The 21,468-nt window shown below is 40.8% G+C and overlaps 1 protein-coding gene across 1 annotated transcript in view; it reads right to left on the bottom strand.

Moving 5' to 3' along the window:
* The window catches only part of LOC143399668 (rab effector MyRIP-like), a 152,857-nt gene extending 135,149 nt beyond the window's left edge, over window positions 1-17,708 (bottom strand). Inside the window, exon 1 of the mRNA XM_076856527.2 lies at window positions 17,439-17,708. The gene's annotated coding sequence lies outside the window, so the exon portion shown is untranslated. The remainder of the gene's footprint in view (window positions 1-17,438) is intronic.
* Window positions 17,709-21,468: the final 3,760 nt, after the last annotated feature.

The following is a 21,468-nucleotide window of genomic DNA, read 5'->3' as shown; positions in this document are numbered from 1 at the left end:
TCTTCTCCAGTGCTATTCAGTGAGCCTTTGTACAAAATGGGCAGGCAGTGAGGTCCAACAGCATGGCCCCACAGGTCCAATCCAGTTATGCACAGGTGCAACCCATCCATGGACACCCCCTCTCCAGGCCTCATCTGTCTTATCACTACTGCTGAGGACCTGTCTTTCCAATTGTGGAGACCAGAACTACTGGGTGGGGAGGGAAGGGAAACAGTCTACTGTACAGTGGCAATGACTGGACCTCATACACCCCTTCTGTCACAAAGGGGATAGTGATTCCTAGCCGGAATAAGCAGACACAGAAAATTTTGCCATCTTTTCCTGGATTGCTCCTATCCTCACCACACTTAATTTATTGTCAGTTTCTCCACATTGTGACTTACCAAGACACTCATTTTACAGCAAAAGAAGTTTGGCTATGAGCTCATGTCCATGGAATTTACTGGTCTCCTCAGTGAACCACAATCACCTGGTGAAATGGTAGGAGGACCTGCCAATAACTTTTATTCTCCCTATTTCCAGACCAGATGATTTCCACATGTCTCTATGATCTGACCATTTTCATAGTGTGAGTTCTTCAGTAACCCATGGCTTGAGTGCAGTTTAAAAAAAAATAAAAAAGTTTCTTTCTTCTTTTCCTTGAAGTTTCAATATAGTGAAAGTTGAAATAAATGTTTGAACTAGACTGGAGTGTACATTTTTCAAAAGAAAAATAGTTTTCCAATATGAAAGCTTACAATAAAGCATTGTGCTTTAGCTAAGCCTTTCAAACTGTGGTTATATTCAAACATATATAAGCAATAACATTATAAAGAGACTTTATCCTAGATAATATCCTATTAGATAACAAAGAGGATTACAAAATTGATTTAGGCGATGAAAGAAAGAGAGAAAGAGAGAAAGAGAGAGAGAAAGAAAGAAAGAAAGAAAGAAAGAAAGAAAGAAAGAAAGAAAGAAAGAAAGAAATCTCCAATTCAGTACCATGGCAGGAGGGAAGTTGTTTAATGATCTTTAACATTGGCCTGATCCACTGCTGGTTTCACAAACCCAGTTATGCTGTGGTAATACATCTCCCATCAGCAGGAGGTTTAGAGTCATGTACTTTAATTAAAGTTCACTACTTTAAGAATAATTAAAGGTACATCACAGAATTCTAAGACAAGATTACAGAACTCTCAAACATAACCTGCCCAAAACAGCTACCACTTTAAGTGGTTCAGCAATTCGAGAAGGGCTTGGAAGGTTGTAGTAATGCCCAGGGATATTTACTGCAAATTGGATAGAAAGGAAAAACAAACTGTTTTCACTTTGTTTTTCAAACTCCAAAGGCAACCCTCTAAAAGCATAAAATAAATAATATGGTCAGCAGAATTGCCACAGACTCTGTCCACTGTTCACTGATTCTGAACACAGCAAAAACTGCTTATATGTCCAGCCCACCAGGAGCCACACCAAACAAACAAGAACCCGGGAGTAAGGCCTGAAGCCCAGACTCTGAATTTCTACAGAGGGCTGAGAGACAACTCCCATCAATGCCTGCCTCCATCTGACCCAGCCAGGGCACCCTTCCTAGGCCACCTCTTTTCCATCTCTTTCTTTTGGAGTCTCAATTCTGTAAAATCATTGTAAACAGGAACACTCCACCCCCCCCAATACACACACACACACACACACACACACACACACTGCCCACTTCCAGGTAGCCACTAGAAGCAGCTTCTAATAGTTCTCTGCCTCTTTCATTCCTTTTGGTGTTCTCCTTTAGAATTTTAATGAGGTTTCACTTTTCTTTAAAATGATCCTATTTGAGAAAACCTAAAATATATCATATGCTACCAAAGAAAATTAAGCACCCTGACACCATCAAACAAACACAAGCCCTGCTAAGTCCACTGAAGTCCACTGAAGTTTCTCCCGTTCTTTGTAGGTGTGGTTATTGTTATCCTATGCATCCTTTTTCACTGAACAGTTTATCTCAAGCATATTTTCCACGTTGGTATGTCTGCTAGTCAGTGTCATGTTGCTGTGACCAAAACACCCAACAAAAGCAACATAGAAGAGGAAAATTATATTTTGGTTCACCGTTTCAGAGGTTCAGTCCATGATTGATCAACTCCATTCCTCTGGGCCCAAGATAAGATAGATCATCATGGTAGAAGAGTTCGGTGAAGGAAAAGAAGCTCAGCTCATGGCAGCCAGAAAGCAGAGAAAGGGAGCCAGAGGAGCCGGGGACAAAACATAAAATTCCTATGGTCTGCCCTAAATGACCCACTTCCTCCAGCCACATCCCCTGACCATAGCTACCACCCAGCAAATCATTCAAATTATTAATCCATCGAGTGGGTTAATCCATTGATTGGATTACAGCTCTCATAATAATTTCACCTCCTGCATCAACACAGGAGCCTTTGGGGGACACCTCATTCCCAACACATGTCAGTATGATCTCTTTGAAGCATCACCTCTACTGGCTGCATAATATTTTATCAAGTGGATATATTTATGGACCTGTTTCCCAGTGTGGTATAGTTGGATTGACTCCAACCTTGTGCTCTATTTCAGAGAGCATTAGCATAAACATCTTTGTGGGTAAAAGCTTTTCCACATTCAGGAATTTTTCCCAGCTTAGGCTACATTCCCAGAAATAAAACAAATGGGTCTAAGGTTCAAAGCATTAAGGTTCCTGAAACATTTTCAGGCATCTGTCTGAAGGGCAACAGGTAAAGAATAAGGCCCCTTGAATGGGTAAAATAGACACGGATGATGACCCTCTGCTGAATCAGCTTATTTGTGCAGGTTTGTGGGGTGTGCACTGCTTTGCATAAAAATTAGTTATTTGCTTCCAGACTGAATCCCAAACCATTTTATATTTTACCTTGTGGGGGTGGCGGAGGTGCTGGAGATTGAACCCAAGGCCTTGCACATGCCAGGTAAGGGCTCTATTACTGAGCCATAGCCTAATCCTCCTAAAGTATTTGATAATGTCTTTAAAGAACCCAAACTTATTCTTGATGCTAACTAGAAGATTTTTATTTAGTTCTCACTTGAGAAATGGGTTCTTTATGCTCCGAACTCTTCATGCTGTACAGGTTAATGATCCCGTCTTAAAATTCTTCCCCCTTATTAGGTTTACTGGATATAAGTCTTAAGTATTGAATGCCTTTCCTCCCAAGTCCCAAAGCTTATTTAAGAGGTCACTTAAATAAGAACAGTGAAGGTGGAAAAATACAGAGGCTTAGCCTTTGTGACTCTCCATCTGATAATTAAGTGAAATTCTTGTGTTTCTAACAGGAAGAACGAGAGCACTGAAGACATCCATTTCTCTTGAAAAAATAATTATTTGAGGAATTGTTCCATGAATTTGAAGAAGAATCACTTAAAGAAAATTAATGATAGGTTACAATCATGTTTTGGGTTGTAATCCAGTATGCCTTCCTACTCAGGAAGGAGATGCTGAAACAATTTTCAGAGAAAAAAAAATCTAAAAATAAAACAAAAGCCATGCATACATGACACAGAGAATGAACATAGGGTAAGAGGATGGGGAATGCAAAAGGAGTAGCAAGAGGCCACTCGTACAGATCTGCTTTTTTCCTTTTTCCTACATTTCAACATCTCTCCCATTAACAAATATACAAAAATGAGAATTTCACATAGAAAATTCTTGACTGCTTTCTTGACCAACAGAATGTCGGATGCTATGCAAATCAACTCTGACTTCTTTCTTTAACTCAGCTGTGAATTTTCGTTTTAGGTTATCTTTTCTTCACATACATGAAAGACTCAAAACTTATAAACATAACCCCACAGGATTGATCCCACCAACATTATCCATTATGTTAGCCACCAGCTGGCTATATGTGCCTGCTGAGATCATGAAATACAGCTAAAACAACTGAACTGGACATTTCACTTCAGTTAATTAAAAATTTAAATGATATCCAATTCAGCCATTACATATAAATTATGTAAATATATTCAGAATAACTCCAGTATACAGACGTACTTTTTCAATTGTGTACTCCATTCAAATCAAGTAATTTTAGCACCTAAATTGAAATGTGCTGTGATTGGAAAATACACACTAGATTCCAAATATTAGTAATAAAAAAAGAAGGAAAATGCATCAATATTTTAAAAGTTCCAAGAAATAAGTGAATGTATTCCTTACAAGTGGGAAAATCAATGTAATATTGATTATATTGATTGATATCTAAGCAACTAAGATGAGGAAAATGCAGGTAGGACAGGTTTAGGGATGATCAGGGATTCAGCTTTCAAAAAAAAAAACTGATTTGGAGTCATTTATTTAACACTCAAGGGAAAATGTCACATAGGTTATTCCAGGAGTTCATGAGAGGGGTCTGGCTTAGAAATATCCATTAGGGATCATTGACATGGATGATGTTTGAAACCATGAAAAGAAATGAGGTCTGCAGAGAAAATGTAAAAAGAAGCCAGGTACAAGTCAAAGCCCAGAATGCAGGAAAAAAGCAAGGAAGTGAAACATGAAAGGTCTCAGGTGATACAGAAAGAAAGTGCCCCTACTATCTATCAGATTTTTAGAAGGAGCTAGTAGAGAACAGTGCAGAAGCAACAATCAAAGAAACAATGGATGAGAAATTTCCAGATTATTGGGTAAACATCAATCTTCATATTGAAGAAGCACAGTGAATCCTGAGCAGGATAATTTAAAAAAAATCCATTACTATAGACATCCTAGTGATGTTCAGAACAACAAAGACAGAGAGAAGTCATAAAAATCAGCTAGAGAGAAAAAACAGACCCCCTCCTGCAAAAACAAAAAACAGATTGTTAGCTGAATTTTCAAAATGCAATAATGGAAGTTGGAAGGCAGTGGAATAATATTGTCAATATATTACACACAACATTAAAAAATAACAAGAATGTCGTCTACTTGAGGTTTTAAAAAGTTTGACCTGAAATGAGATAACATTAACATATAAATTTAATAGGAGGGTGCTCTTAGTTAAAGATAAAGACTTAGTTAAATATAAAGTCTTTGACTTGCTCAAGACAAAAATAAATTTTGATTCAGTTTAGTTTTTTAAGGTAAATATATATGTTAAATTTACAGTATAATAAATGCTATAAAATCACAATAGAATATAAAGCTTTTGAATAAACGGAAAAGAGAAATGTCATGTGGGGTTGTAGAGAGGGTTAAATCAATACAAAAAGCAGACAGATGGAGCACCTAAGTACAGTAGTACCCCCCATCTGTAGTTTCACTTTTCACAACTTCAGTTATCTGTAGTCAACTATGTGGTCTGAAAATATTAAACGGAAAATTACAGAAATAAGCAATTCACAAATTTTTAATTGCACGCTAATCTGAGTAGCACGATGAAGTCGCACACTACCCCACCATACCACCCAGTGTGAACAATCCCTTTGTCCAGTGTTTCCACAACACCCATTAGTCACCCAATAGTCATCTCAGTTATAAGATGGATTGTGGCAGAATCCCAGTCCTGTGTTCAAGTAGCTGTTAAAACATGGAAGGCAGATTAACTCCAGGGTATGTGGCAACACTGCAGGAATGTAGGGGAATGCAGAGTATACACAGGGTGCAGTACTATCCAGCTTCACGTATCCACCATGCGGCTTGGAACAAAACCCCCACAGATAAAGCAGGGTGGGCTTCTGTATATCCAATGTGGAACCAGCTTAGAGAACCAAGGTAAGATGGAAAAATAAATCCAAATATGTGAATAGTAAAACTATAAATAATCATAACTTTCACATTCAAACTTAGAGGTTAGAAAGATATAAAGCAAATTAGTGCTATTACCAATAGTTTCACAGGTGAAATTAAAACATGCAGAGCTGTATATTTTTAGAAAAAGATAAGCAAAGGATGAGGCAGGAAAGACTAAGCAAAAGAAAACCAGTACTGCTCTATTAAACACATACTTAAAAACAAGAGGCATTGTTAGAGATTAAGAAGGGCATGCTCAAATTAAACTAAGATGCACTCAACAGCACATTACTTCAAAACATACAAAGAAAAAGCAAAAGAAGCACCCAGTAAATTCACCTCTCTATACTTTCTCCATAACTGACTAATCAAACTGCAAAACATCATTAAGAAAAACAGAATAATATAATTAACTACCTTACATTAAAGTAAGTCACTGGAACCAATGACTTTCATTTCAAGACAACACAGAACACTTATGAAAAAAGTACTCTATACCAGGCCATAAAACAAGCGTCCATAAATTTCAAAGAACTAGAATGATAGACTACATTCTTTTGTGTATTAAAATAGGAAAAAAATTTTGTTTCTATACAAAAACTTATAAGAGATAATAATGAAAAATTTTAAAACTCACTTGGGAATAATAACAATCACAACTTGAGGAATGCAAACATGGCTTATACGATATTTAGAAAGAAATGTATAGTCCTAAATGTAAATAGGAAAGAAAAGGGCTGTGAAATCAATGAGTTAATCATCTAAATATAAGAGATGAGAAAAATAAGGCCAAAGAAGTAGAAAGAAGAAAACAATATAGATGAGAGGAAAGATTAATACCCAGAAAGGACTGATATGATAGAGAAGTGAAAGCCTAAATTTGGTTCTTTGGGAAACTAGAAAAGAACTCAGGTGAGACTAATCAAGAAGTAAGGTTGGGCACAGTGGGTGGCACACACCTGTAATCCCAGTGCCCAGGAGACTGAGGCAGAAGGACGACAAATTCAAAGCCAACCTCACCAATTTAGCATCAAAAGTGCCCACTGCCTCTGTGGGCCTCCTTACCCACCACTGCTTAAGAGAGACAGCCCTGGCCTTTAGCAATGTCTACATCCATCCCTATAAGTGCCTGGGCCCAAGCACACCACTCAATCTGTTTTCTTCTGGCAAACTTTCCACTTTGGGGAGGAAGTGATTCCAATCATTTCCCAAATTTGTCAAAACCTACATTTGTTCTTTTGTTTGTCATTCTCCTCGTTGCCTGTGTGTGGACCATTTGTAGAAGAGAAAGGGAAATGTCAGCCCTGCATTGCTGTCTACCATCAAAAGCATCCAGAGGGGAGAGGAACCTAAGCAGAAAATGAGCGGTGGTGGCATCTGGAAAAGCAAGAGCAGGTACCTGGAAAGTGTGGGAGGAGAATTCAGATCTGGGAGCACATGGGACTCTTTTAGGAAGAAAACCTGGTTAAGGGATCTCAGCAGCATTCAGGCACCCGAATGGGAGAGGCACCTGACATCGCTGAACCACAGACCTGAAAATCTACTGCTGATGTTTCTACAAGGCTTTGAATTCACAGGAATTCAATTAAAACAGCATCTCTGATTTTCCTTCTAGTTAGTTGTAAAAGAGAAAGAGAAATCACAGACACTCTGATTACATGTCATTTCAGTAAGTCAAAATCCCTAATGATGAACAAACCGTTTTTCAAAAGAAGCAAAACAAGACTACATTTATATAAAACGTAAACACCAAAGCAGCCACATTTCTGAAGCTGGAGCTCCTTAGTGAAAAAAATGCTAGAGATAGGGATTTCCAAGAGGAAGCTGGGAAGAGGTTTGGGCTAGAAGCAGTGCTTAGTGCTTGAAGATTAGGCTACCTTCAGAGGGAAGAAAAAAAAAAAAAAAACGTTAAGAGGCTTGGATTATTTTCCTTCTCCCCAATAATGTCAATAGGATCCTGTCCTGTAGGCTTTCAAGTCTAAACAATGACCCTGCATACTTTGAGGTACTTGCATGTTATGCCAAAAAGAGGAAACTTGTACTGTAAGAACACAGTTCTCTGAGCCACCAGGATCCAGTGTTAGAACATTACTTAAGGAGTTTGGCAAACAGATTTTGAGCCTCGGGCACCTCTGTCCTCCAGGCACCTGCCCTTCCTTGAGGCTCATCTTGCATTGTTTTTCCAAATGCCTGCTCAGTCAGATTAAAGTGTAGGCCCACAGCATGGATATGCACATCACAGATGCAGAGAACACATCTGTCACCCCAGTGGTGTTCGCTCTAAATCAAATCCACAAAATGACAATCCATAGAGTGCTTTTCTTACCTCAGCTATGATATATAAATACATATGGAAAATTCCACTCATAATTACCTAAGGAAGGTAATCGTTGAATAAAAAAGCCAATAACAATTTTAGGCACATAGTTTCATAAGCTCTTTTCATTCTCCTTACAGAAATGCAGAATCCATTCTTTGAGAGAGTTTGAAATGGGTGAAGTTTCTCTTGGTTCAGTAGTCAGCCCACCTCCTGTCAAATCCATCATCTCTCTGCCTTTTCCTCACTAGCATCTGGTAGGGGTGAGCTGTGCTGGTCCTCTAGTCACTAGCAATCTGTCACACAAACTTATTTGCATACCAGGGTTAATGACACAGTGTTGTTTTAGAATTACCCAAACCAAGGCCTTCTACATTTTGAAAGAAGAGATGGTAAAAATGTTGTAGGGACTGACGAGGCAAGATAGGAAAACAGGAAGCAGGTTTATTTGGTTGCAACCAGGTTCAGGGGGCAAAGCTTTCACTGTAATCAATCAATACCCCTGAACCCGGAATTCAGGAAGTTTTGAAACTTTGAAAACTTTTACAATCTATTATGTATATTGTTACTATATTAGATAGTCCATAAATGTTTGTGAAAAACTAGTAAAGGGGTGTTTAGCACCTGGAGTGCTGATCTCTTTCAAGCCCGTGGCCAAATTTAATTATCGTAAGGTAGAGCAACAGGAAATTGGAAGCTTAACTACATTGAACTCTTTTGCAGAGATCCTTTTGCTGATAGTTCTAAAATCAATTATGGTGAAGATTTCTGGAGACCCTTAATTAAGATTTTCTGTGGAGGAGGGGTGCCTCTACAACTGAAATAATTGTTCAGTGATTACAATGTCTGCATCCTGGGACAGGTGAGGTAGGACAGAGTTGGATGGAGGTAGCTTCCTGGTTTCCATTTACCAGTGTTCACCTCCTTTGCAGTCCGTCCTGATTAAAGGCACTATTGAGTAGCTGAACTCTAAAACTTGCATAGATTCTCCCAAACTCAGTAAATATTGATATGAAGTTAATTATTTTTATTTCTACATAATCATTTATGTGATGCAAGACTTGAAACAAAAAGGTCAAAAACTCTGAGCTTCCTAAATGAACTTTAGGATATATATATATATATATATATATATATATATATATATATATATATATAAAAATATATATACACATATACTTTTTCCTTTAATACCTTTCTCCTTCCTTTTGTCGTATTATTTCCTTAATGTGATAGGCCCTACCTGTCTGCATTACTACAGGAGTTGAAATGGGTACAGATACTCAGGAAAGCAATTTGGCAGTGGGTGATCAAACTAAAAGTATATATAAAATACGACCCTGCAATTCCAATTCTAGGCATATATTTTCCAAAATTTCTTGTGTGTGTGTGTGCATAAATAGTTTTCAAAGATGTTTACTAAATGCATCCATGTGATAGCCCAAAAATACAGAAGCAATCTAAAGTCCATCATGTAGAAATAGATTAATAAGATACATTCCATGATGGAATGGAATTTATCAGTTAAAAGTATGAACATAATTTGTGTAAAACAATCTAAAAGCCCAACCTAACATGGAATGATACATGAAAACTTGCTGAATGTACAAAAAATAAGAAAGAGAACCCCATGGACAACGTTGCAGTCATGTCAGCTATGAAGAGCTATATAAGCATGCAGATATACTCTGCTTCATCAATACCGTGAAGTAAAAAGCAAGTTTTCATATTTGGGGCATAATCGTCCCAGTAAACTTAAAGAAGAGCACAAAACATCCTTCAATGAGCATCTGACATTTTTTTGACAAGCTCAACAAGAGTATCATTTTTGTGTAAAGTTATTGGACAGACATCAAAACACACTCCTCCTATTTTATCATTCTACTCGTTCTCTTCTGGAGCATGCATGGAATCTTCTCTCAGTTCCTGTTTCCCTTTTTCAATTCTGACCAGGTTTGAGGCTGCCGGCATCCCATTCGTTCCACAGTGAGCAACTGTTCCCTGCAGATTGTCAACCCAGTTTCATCCACTTAACAAACTCCTCCATCTTTTGCAAGATCTGCAATTACATTATGCAATGGATTTGCACAATGAGGTCCAATAAACTCCTATATAATCAGGGAGCAAGTGACCTATAAAGAAAATGATGCTTAGGTAGGCAAAGACCCTCTGTGCTATGTTAAGACATCAGGATGGGGACTAATATATAAGTGGACAGTTTGTAAGTGAATGTTTTCATGTGAGGCTAGCTCCTATTCCAGTGAAGCCTCAAAGCTAGTAAAATTCAGAAAATGAACTTATGAAAGCTCTGTATATATCTATATTATATCAAATGACCTCTGGAAAAAATATACAAAATTTTCAACAGGGATTGAGTGATGGACATAAAGGTGATTTTTTTTTTTTCTGGGTGTGGTGAACTGTCCCATTTGGACAGTCCCCAACGATGTCCCTTTTTCAGGACTCCAAATCAATGCTCTTTGACAATTCATTGCTAACTGCATGACATAATTATGATAATAACATTTATGTGACTGGCATTGTTCAGAGTGCTTCATATTTATTAACCTTGCAAACTCTTCCAACCAGCCTCATCTTCCCTCAAGCCTTTGAACCTTAAGTTGAAGAACAGGAAATACCTCTCCGAAAAAGGAGATCACCCTCAGAGTGAGGTGCCAAGGTAGGATAATTTCAAAAAGCAAATATATTTTATTTTGATACCGGGGACCGAACCCAGGCTTAATCACTGAGCCACATCCCCAGGTCTTTTTTACATTTTATTTTGAGACAGTCTCACTGAGTTGCTAAGGTGCTGAGGCTAGCCTTGAATTTGTGATTCTCCTGCCTCAGCCTCCCGAGCCACTGGGATTACAGTCGTGTACCACCCTGCCCAGCTAAAATATAACTTTATACTTAGAAGTATGTAAGATTTTTCACAATGCAGTCTTTGAGAGGAAAACTCAAATAAACTAATATCATATCTAATGATAATTCAACGTCAATAGATTAAAGAAGATATAGAAAAGGAATGGGCATAATTTTAAAATACAAAGACAAGGACTAGGGATGTAGCTCAGGGGTAGAGCTTTTGCCAAGAAATTGAAAGGTCTCTGGGTTCAATTCTCAGCACTGAAAAAAAATCAAATAAACATATAAGCAAACAAACAAAAGGACACAAACTACTAGAATGCAGAAGCATGACTTTCTTAACATGGTAAAGGCTGTCTCTACTCCAAATGTAAAGCAACAACTCTTGGTGAATATTTAAAAGCCTTACACCAAAATCAGACATCAGATTTAGAGGCGGCTCTATCACCACTATTACTCAGCACTATACCAGAGAGCCAAGAAGAAGATAGAAATAAGCACCATATTTGTGGTACATATGACACCATTATTTGTGGTACATATGGCTTTCTACAAAATATCCAGAAAATTGACAAACCAACAAAGATGCTAGGTAGGAAATGATATGCAAAACATTCCTATAGTAATAACTATGCACTGGCAATAACCAATTTTTAAAAGGCAATTGGAGAGAAAACAATCTCATTTACAAGGGATTTACAATCCCCAAATCCGTAAGCAACAAAACAGATAAAGAAAATGTGATATTTCCATTGGATAGAATATACGAATAAAGAAGAATGAAACAATGCTACTGTAAAACATAAACTTTGAAACATTATGCTAATTGAAAGAAGCCAGATGGAAAATACCACATATTGTATTATTGTATGAGTCCATTTATATGAAATGTTCAGAGTGGTCAAATACATAAAGACACAAAGTAGACTAAGTATGTGGTGAGAGCTGGGGTAGGAGGATCAGGGAGTGACTGTTAATGGGTCCAGAGTTTCTTTTTCAGGAGACAAAAATATTCTGAAATTAGATCATGGTGATTTCTATACACACTGTGAATTTACTAAAAAGCTTGAGTTGTAAACTTTAAATAAAACTGAATTGCACAGTATGTGAATCATACCTCAACAGAGCTGTCAATTTAAAAGTGACAACAACCTGTAAAATACCTAATACAACTTCCATACCTTCCTAGAGAATGCTGTAAATCTTTTAGAATGATCTAAAAAGACCATTCATCAAGAGATCGTGTCCACAAATTAGATGTGTCAATAATGTAAAGTCTTCCCTAATTAATCTACAGATTCAACGTAAATTAAGACAGAACTTTTCATGAAAAGGAGCAAATCCTAAAATTCATTTCAAAATCTAAAGGGTCAAGAATAACCAAGACAATTTTAAAGAAAAAAGATAAGGGAAGTTTTATTAGAAGGCTTTCATAACTAATTGAAATGATATTAGTTCAGGAGTCACAAAAAATCAAAAAGAACAGAACAGAGTCAACAACAGACCCAAAATGTGGTCTATGACAGAGATGGTAACAAAATAAATGAGAAAATAATAAACTATTCATTAAACAATAATTAGATAAATGGTTTTTGTAATGAAACACAGTTGGACTCATGCCTCATACAATACCGAAATGTAAACATCAAATGAGATCTAACCCTCCACCAAAAAAAATTCCCAGTTAAAAAAAAATACATAAAGCATAGATAAGGAAACTCAAAAATCAAAATATATAAAGAAGATCACCTCTAAGGGAAATGCAAAATGAATGAGCAGTGAAATACTTTCATTCCATGCTTATCAGATCAACCAGACCTAGAACAGTCACAGTCAGACATGGGAGTACAAGGAACTCCAACAAACTTTAATGGAAGTGTGAAGTGAACCAGTCTCTAGTCTCTTGGGAATGCAATCTGCAAAACCCAGTAAAGCTAAGGCACAGCCAGAGGTTGACGGAAGCACATCCACTGGTTGGTTATTTAACTTCTGGGGATGCCTACCCTGTGCTCATACATTTCTATAAGATCTTATTAAGGATATTCACTGTGCTTTTTTTTTTTTTTTTTTGTAATAGTGAAAAGCGAAGATACTTTAATGTCCACCAAACAGGGAATGTTTAAGTGCTGATATATCAAAGGAATGAATTAACTAGATCTGCAAAGATCAACAAATGTTATCAACACTTGTAAAAGAAGTATTTACGTGAAACAAGATCATGAAAATAGATACCCCTCTATTGCATAAAATTGTAAACAGGAAAGAAAACAACACACCATGCTGATGGGCACATACTCAGTCCCAACATTGCAGGTTGTGTGGACTCAACCCCAAGTTCTCATCCTTCACTGTCTGGATTCTATGCTTGCTCAAGGGAGAATTTTCTATTTTCAGCAATCCCATCCTTAGACTTAAGTGGCTGCTGCATGTTTAATACTAGACTAGGAGCCAGGAAGGACAAAAGAATTATGCAAGACGTTTCCCAGACTGCAGAAGGGTACAACTCAGCAAGGGAAGCTGTCTCAGTCTTAAAGAATTGGCTTTCAAATCTTGCTCTGGCTCACAAAGTACACAAAGTTATAAAAAGAGCATAGTTTTCAAGGCTCAGATCCTTTATCTATAAAATGGGAAAGCCGCCTACCTCCAAGTGTGAAAGAGTAAATGAGACAGTGTATGTGTGTGGGGGCGGGGCGTATAACACATAGCAAACATATAACACTCCTAGTGATTGTAGGCAAGGTTAGCCACCAAATGAATACAACCTTCTAAACAGTATCTCAGTCATGCTGACAGTGAAAGAAAATAGTGATGGATTGACAAGGGCATAGGATACGTCCTATTAGTCATCTCCAACCTAGAGAGAGCTTCCCTATCTCCTCCTGGTGACTTGGGCCCACCCCGTGATATTCGTGGGGCATTTCCTCCAGCAACAGTGTGGCTATGGCCAGACTGACCCATGTGTCTAAGTTCACCATGAACAGACAGTGCTTTGTGAAGAGCTACCAGTCTCAGGAAAGAAAACGCCATCTCTTGAACTGTTTGGGAAATTCTAGAGTAAGATGTAACACATCTAAGCTAATATCCTAATTGACCCTCTTCAAAAATCCCAAGGACCGTCAGGTGTGGTGATGTACACCTGTAATTCTAGTGTTTGGGGAGGCTGAGGCAGGAGGATCACGACTTTGTGGCCAGCCTCAGAACCTAGCAAGGCCCTAAACAACTTAGCAAGACCCTGTTTCAAAATAAATAAAATAAAATAAAAAGGACTGGGGATGTAGTTCAGTGGTAAGTGCTCCTAGGTTGAAGCCCCAGTACCAAAAAGTAAAATATAATAAAATTCCAAGGACATACAACCTTAGCTCCATATTGCTAAGGAAAAGGCTAGTGTCCCACCTCCAGCCCCCTCCAACACACATCTTCTCCCGACCCACAAGCCATCTCTCTAAAGGGCTGAAATAGAGTCTTGTCCATGGACACAGCAGTAGGGGTCAAGAGGAGGATGCCTGCCAGATACTAGAAAGCAGTATTTGAAAATCATTTTTCAGAGATACTGGGCTGTTGGATTTTATTCCTGGGATCCTTTTATGAGGACTGGTGAGAGGATTGTTGATATTTCAGTTCTGCAGCCAATGTGGTGCCACCATGTGGCAACAGCACAAACAGTTCATAAATCACTCAGCTTTAAAATGCTGTGATTTCCCCACTGATTTTTAACTTTAAGGAATTAAAAATATGCCCATTGTGTATGTTGCAAAGGAGAACTCATTCATAGTTGTTCCTCATTCATATCACTCTATTTTGGATCTGTATCGTTCTAGTTTACTCTGAAAAAGCTCTTTGGGGAATAAATTGACCTCCATTTATCAATGTCACTATTGTATCTGGGGTGGGCTCCTTACACCATCAAAGAACTAATGATCAGGGCCTTTGGGGACCACCAGCTCATCTCCACTCAAACTGAATTCTTCCTTCTAGTTTTCTGTACTGACGTAGGTATGACTATCCTTGGTTTGCATCCATAAAAAGAGAAGGCAGAACATAATCAAGAAGTCTCATTTTAACTTGAGAACTAAAATGAGAAAAGAAAATAAAACTTGTCTGACAGAACTAAGCAAGGGCGATCATGCCAGTAGGAGAACTGGGCAGATAGGGAATATTTTAGTTCTGAATCTTGAACTTTATCCAGGTGCTTTCCATCTGTGAAAATTCATTAAGTTATACATTGTGGAACAGGATGCAGTTTTTTTCTGTAATTATTTCATACTTTAATATAATGTTAAGACAAATTGGCCAAAGTCTGATCAGTCATTCCTCTTTACTTTGCCTTTGAGACGAGAACCAATAATAACTGGGAAGACAAAAAAAAAAAAAAAAAAAAAAGCCAGGGAGATAGTTAAGTTTTCTGTAAGGTACTTTTTATACAGAGTAAATCAATTGTTCTAAAAGCCAAAGCCACAGATGAGCTCTCCTCCAGTCCCTCTGGGCAGGAAAGAGGAAGACAGGGCACAATCTATTTCACTGCTAGTTTAAATTACTGAGTGTGGCTAGAACTTCATTTTCTCAAAAGTGAACAAATCCTGGAGCCAAACAACTCTTTCTCTCTCTACTCCCAACCTTGTCCCATATATGGACAAATGAGACCCATCAAAAAGAGAATCCTGCCTTATTGAGATACACATTATCTCCAAAAAGACAACACACACACACACACACACACACGTGTACATACACACAGTATACACACACACACACACACACACACACACACACACAATCTCCCCATCCCCCCCAAACAGTCCTCAACTCCCTAGATACAGCTTCTGGCCCACAGAGACATCCCACAGATGAGGGGATGGGTAATTAGGTGAGATGCAACTATCCATGGCCAGGCAAAGAACATAAGCAGGAAGAAAGCAAGCAGTATTTTTGAAACCTTAACAAAACTAAATTTCTCTCAAAGGAGAATTTTTTAGATCTGCAAAGAGGGTCCCGATGTCACGGTCAAGTTCCCTAAATTACCTCCATTTCCACCCCCAGCCCCAGATTCTTTGGACCATTTTCTTTCTATGTTTCAATACGACCCCAGTGAGTTTTCACACCTATCATACCCTCTGAACCCCAAGTGCCTTGGAAAGACTAAAAACAGATATTATTTCATTTTATAAGTGAAAAAGTTGAGGCTCAAAGATACTTGTCAGTCATACCAAAAATTATTTAAGTAGTATCTCATCACCGAATTTCAGAATTGAGGAAGGGGCGGCTGAGTTGGAGGGCTCGGATGATAATGGCAAAAGAGGTGGGGACAACCTGCTTCCCAGCCCAAAGCTGTGAAGCAGCCCACAACGCCACCAGCAGCAGCACTAGAGCTGCTTCCAGGAATCTGGGGTAAACAATTCACCTCTAACAGCATTGACATACCCTGGGACTGGTCCCCTCCTCTTTCCCTGAGAAAGTGTCAAGCAAATCAACAAATCCAGATCAAGGGGTGGGGGTTGGGCGGGCAGAAATGAAGTCAAGGCTCAAGGCATTTTCTAGTAGCAGATGTGAGCAAATGTAATGGAAACCAACCCCGTGGCGTACCCGCTTCTCTTAGGCAGGTCCATCTAGGCCTTGGGCACTTAAGAGTCTCTGGGATAGTTATCCTCAGGGACAGGCTTTATTGGGGGGCGGGAGGAGGGTAGGAAGTAGAACAATACGGATCTCAACGCAGGTACCTAACAAATTCCCCTACCCTCGTCGACGTCAGTAAATTAAGTGACGGGAAAGAGAAGGAGTGCCCCCAAACACTGCACGTCCAGGGGTTCCCACCACTAAACCGCTCCACAACACATTCATCCGGAAGGTCTCTCGCGATTATCTGTCCTGTAGAGTCCCTGGGGATAGGTTTCCTACCTCTCCAAGTCTGGCATCTTTGGGGTTAAAGGAGTGTGAGGAAGAGACCAGGATGAAACTGAAGTAACCCCCCCCACCCCACCCCCGCAACCCTCAACAGCGCTTCCCTGCCCAGGCAGCCCGGGGGCGGGGCCAGATGCAATGGTCTCGGGTTCTAACTCTGCGCACCAGCCATGACCTTGGGCAGGTCCCTGATTAGCCCCATTTTACAGAAATTGAGAGTCCGAAAGAGTCAAGTCCACTACGGTGGGCTGCTGCGGGGCGCTTTTTGGATGGTTTGAGACGCCCGGACCAACAGCAGGTAGCATAGTAGGTGCGCGGTGAACCGCAGCCCCAGCACTACGTGGCCAGCTGGAATCCGAAAACGCGAGGGAAACGCAGAGGCGAGGTCCCCGCCCCAGAGGCATAGAAAGGGGCGGTTCCGACTGCGAGGATCCCAGAGCAAGTTCAAGTCTCCCCTATCCAGCTTCTTCCTCTGCAGAGGCAGACTGGCCATGCCGGGGAGCCCTGGCTCAGGACGCGCTCGGGGTGCTGGGGAACCTGAGGGACACCTCCACACACCCACCCTAAAAGTTGCGGCAACACGAAGGGGAGAGTGGCGCAAAGCTGCCAGAAGGGAGGGGAGGGCACAATACTCACACAGACTGGCCGGCCTGGAAAAGGTCCGCGGCTGGGGTCATTGATGGCGGCCGGGTTCAGGCCACCGCGCCTCGGGATGCCCAGGGTACCTGCCGCAGCGCCGCGCGTGGATCAGAAGGCTGCGGGCAGCGAGGAAGGGGTGCGAGTCAGCCGGCAAACCAGAGCTGGGCTGCAGCGCCGCGGGGGATCGGCCGCCAGAACCGCAACCGCAGCGGGAGCCGGGAAGCGGGCAGTAGGCGGGAGCGCAGAGGTGGCAGCGGCTGTGAGGGAGGCGCCCGCGCCGCAGGCAGTCAAGCCAGCCTGGCCGCAGCGGCCACCGACACCTGCTGGCCCGGCTGACGGCCAATCAGAGGCGCCCGGGGCGGGGGCGCGTGCGGAGGCGGGGCGGGGGCGCGTGCGGGGAGCCCGGCTGGAGAGGCGGCGCACAACCGCGCCTGCGCCGGAACACCGGGTGCCTACCCCGCGGGTTGCTCCTGAGCTCCCCAGGCGCGCGGGCGGCACGCGCCGGGAGGGGCGGGGCGCCCTAGGAGAGGCGGGGCTGGAGCTGCCAGAACCCCGGGCGGGGACCAGCGCCCCTCCGGGAGCTCTTTCACCTGCGCAGTGCAATGTAGGGGCCGGGGTCCCGGAGCCCCAAGGCGCGACTTCAGGACATTTCGAGCTTTCCTGCCGGCTGCCTCTGAACATTGGAGACTCAGAACCTCCGTGACCGCGGAGTGATGGGTCACTAAATCCAGAGCCTGCCTGGTTCCCAGAACACCGCGGTCTGCCGGCCCGAGCCTCTCCAAAGCTGGGGTGACCTGCCTCCTTCCACAGCTCTTCCTCACTTCATGGTCCCTGGGTATTTAAAGCCACCGTGATGACCTGATCCGGATTCCTGTCATTCTCCCATGAATTTACTGTGCTAGCGACGCTCATTCATTCAAAGCCCTTTGGTTCGCGCTTGGCTTAGGGAGCTGTCCCGGCTACTGCGTGCCCAAGTCTTCCAAAGCCCCCTCCGCTTGCGCAACACCAGGTTAGAGAGCCCACAGTGTCAGGACGACCGGACTGCTGCAAGTGAGGAACCCACTGGGACTCATGCCAGGAGCAGCTGGTTATGGAAGAATGACAGAGTTGAAAGGTTTCACCCCAGGCCAGGGGTTCACTGCGTGTATGCATTCAAACAAGCACAGGGCCAGAAATTTTCCTGAGACCGACTGCCTCATCCCCAACAACTCGGCTGTGAAAACACATTGTCAGTTTTAGCTGCTTCTCACTGAAGAAACTTCATGAGAATAAAGCCTTTGTGGAGCTCCACTGGCGATTTCTAAATCCCTGGGGATCTTCTCAGGTCGATGGTTTCAGGCTGTTCCCTCTGTAAATCTATGCAGTAAGAATGGATGTCTCCTTTGCTGATTGTTCCACAGCAGCAAAAGGAGAAAAAAAAACAAACACTTTTGGGAAGGGAACTTGGAAGGTAAAGGGATTAATTTCTCTGAAGATCTGGTTTCCACCTTTAAAGGGATTTTAATGTCCCTAAACTAGTAGAGTAGAAGAAAGTTTGTTTCTAGTTTATTTAAATTTTATTTTAATTTTAGTTATCTCCATTTGATTAGTATTCACATGGTACAAAATTAAAAAGTAGAAATGGGTACACTGTTAACAAGATTCCCTTCCATTCTTCTCCCAGCCTCTCAATTCCTGTGCCTGGAGGTAACCAATTTGTACTCTTCTAGATAAAATCTACATATACCCAATTAGATAGATTTGTTACATATTTTTCCTTTCAGTTGAACAAAATGATAGCATTTACTATACAGAATATCCACAATGTTCTAGACCTTGATCATTTTCCTTAAGATATTATCAGAGAGTAATTCCATATTATTACCAATATTCTCTTGTTTGTGTACAGCTGTATAGTATTCCATTATGTCAAAATTCATGTAAGAGACCTATGGTCATTTAGATTCTCTCCAATATGCCATTAATAATAACATTACTACAGTGAATAACTTTTTATTCTTATGCTTATGTGGAAGTATATATGAAAAATAAATCTCTAAAATTGGAGTCACAAGGTCCAAGGCCACGTGCATTTATGATCTGGATCTCAAATGTTCTTTGTGGAGATGTTTACTCATGACCTTGATTGCCGGTTTACACATACAACCATGCTACCCCTCTGGTGATTCTGAGTCATTTGCCCTCAGATCCAGTCCTGGTCCTTCTTGCTCTGCTTTGTGGGGGCTGACTTCTAAAGGGTGCATTTTCCAGGTTTTCCTATCAACTGTCTTTGTGTTTCGTGGTCCACACAGTAGAAGAATGGAAGGAGGAAAGAAGGGGAAACCAGAGAATTTCTCACTGCTTTTCATCTGCATTGAAGGTGGGCATAGAAGAGTAGTCCAGGGTTATCAACTATTCCTCCTGGGCGACTCCAGGTCCTGTAAGACAGGCTAACTATGGACCCAGCTCCTTGGGCTCTGGCAATACCTCCTCCCCTTGTCCCTCCAGCCTGGAGGTAACAGATTATCCCACAGATGCTAATCTCCAGCACTTTCTCCACTTCCAAAGAGCCTCTCAAACCTCACGTTATCTGTGTAACCAGCTCCATGTTTTAAATTCCCCTAATTTTAAATATCTTATGTGGTTCCTGTGTTTCCAATTGTACCCTGATATAGTCTTGCTACACTAATACACTTCTCTATACAGTGTATTATAAAACATTCTGATCTTTGTCAATTTGGTAGATGAAAAGGGGCCTCAGCAATTTGACTTGCCTTTTTCTTATTAAAAGCAAGGTAGAACATTTTACATATGCTTAAGAGTCATTATAGTTTCTTTTTGTTTTAACTCTAGGTCATATCCTTGCCCATTTCTTTAATTTTGACAGATCAATAGATTCTTAATGGAGAAACCAAGTCCTGCCAGTGAAACATTCTACAAAAACTTTTGTTGGAACCTAGGTTTTCAACAAGATTTTTACCTCAAGGAGCATTATCTAGTTAAAAATCTGTCCATGGCTAAGGAGGAAAGGAAGAAAATAGAATATGAGTATTTGGGAGTTTATAATCCACCTGGATGGACAAAATAAACCTATGTTAAATAATGTTCATTGTTTTACATTGTTGTAACCAGTAATACAAATGATAACAAATCTGAGTGGTCTCTTCCCTACATAAGGTATCATGGAATCGTTCCCAATCATTACAGAAAGTTTTCCTCTTTTTAAAAATTTTTTTAGGTTGTTGATGGATCTTTATTTTATTTATTTTTATGTGGTGCAGGCGCTCTATCACTGTGCTATAACCCCAGCCCAAGTTTTCCTCTTCTTTCCCTGTTTCTTCCTTCTTTCCTTCTTTCTTTCCCTTCCCTTTCCTCTCTTCCTTCAGGTGTATGGTATGCCACTGACTAGGCTATGTCTTAACTAATTTAAAAGGTCCCAAAAACTCTTAGTTATGAGTGGCAGAAACCCAACTACTATGGCTAGGATGTTGTTTGTACCCCAAGGGTTCACATATTTGAAGCTTGGTCCCCAGAATGGCGATGTTAAGAGGTAGTGGAACTTTTTAAAGCTTGAACCTACTGGGAGGTCACTGGGGGTGCTGCCCTTAGAAGGAATTGAGTTCTTGAGGGACGGTGAGTTAGTCCTTAAGAGAAGATTGTAACAAAAAGAGCAAAACCGGTCCCTCCCCTTGATCTGGCTTCCATTCTCACCATGTGATCTCTCGCTCTCTCTGCACTCCCACCATGAAGCCATCCACCATGATGCGACACAGCCACGGAATTCCTCACCAGAGCTCAGCCAATGACAGTGTGATGCCTTGAGCTTCCAGAACTGTGAGGTAAACAAACCTTTTTTTTTTTTTTTTTTTTTTTTCAGAGTAATGGAAAAAGGACTGATAAACCAACTCAACCTTGGGCATAAAAGGAAACATATAGGCTTATTTAAATGCAAAGTCCAAATGTATTCCTAATTTCAGGAATATTGGATTCAGGGGTTCAAATGATGTCTGTAGAAGCAGAACTATAGTCTCCCTGTTACTCTCCCCCC

Source organism: Callospermophilus lateralis, chromosome 1, assembly GCF_048772815.1.
Source record: "Callospermophilus lateralis isolate mCalLat2 chromosome 1, mCalLat2.hap1, whole genome shotgun sequence".
In the NCBI taxonomy this organism is placed as follows: Eukaryota; Metazoa; Chordata; class Mammalia; order Rodentia; family Sciuridae; genus Callospermophilus; species Callospermophilus lateralis.
Note: the sequence above shows the minus strand (reverse complement) of the source record. Positions and strands in the feature narration are given on the sequence as shown.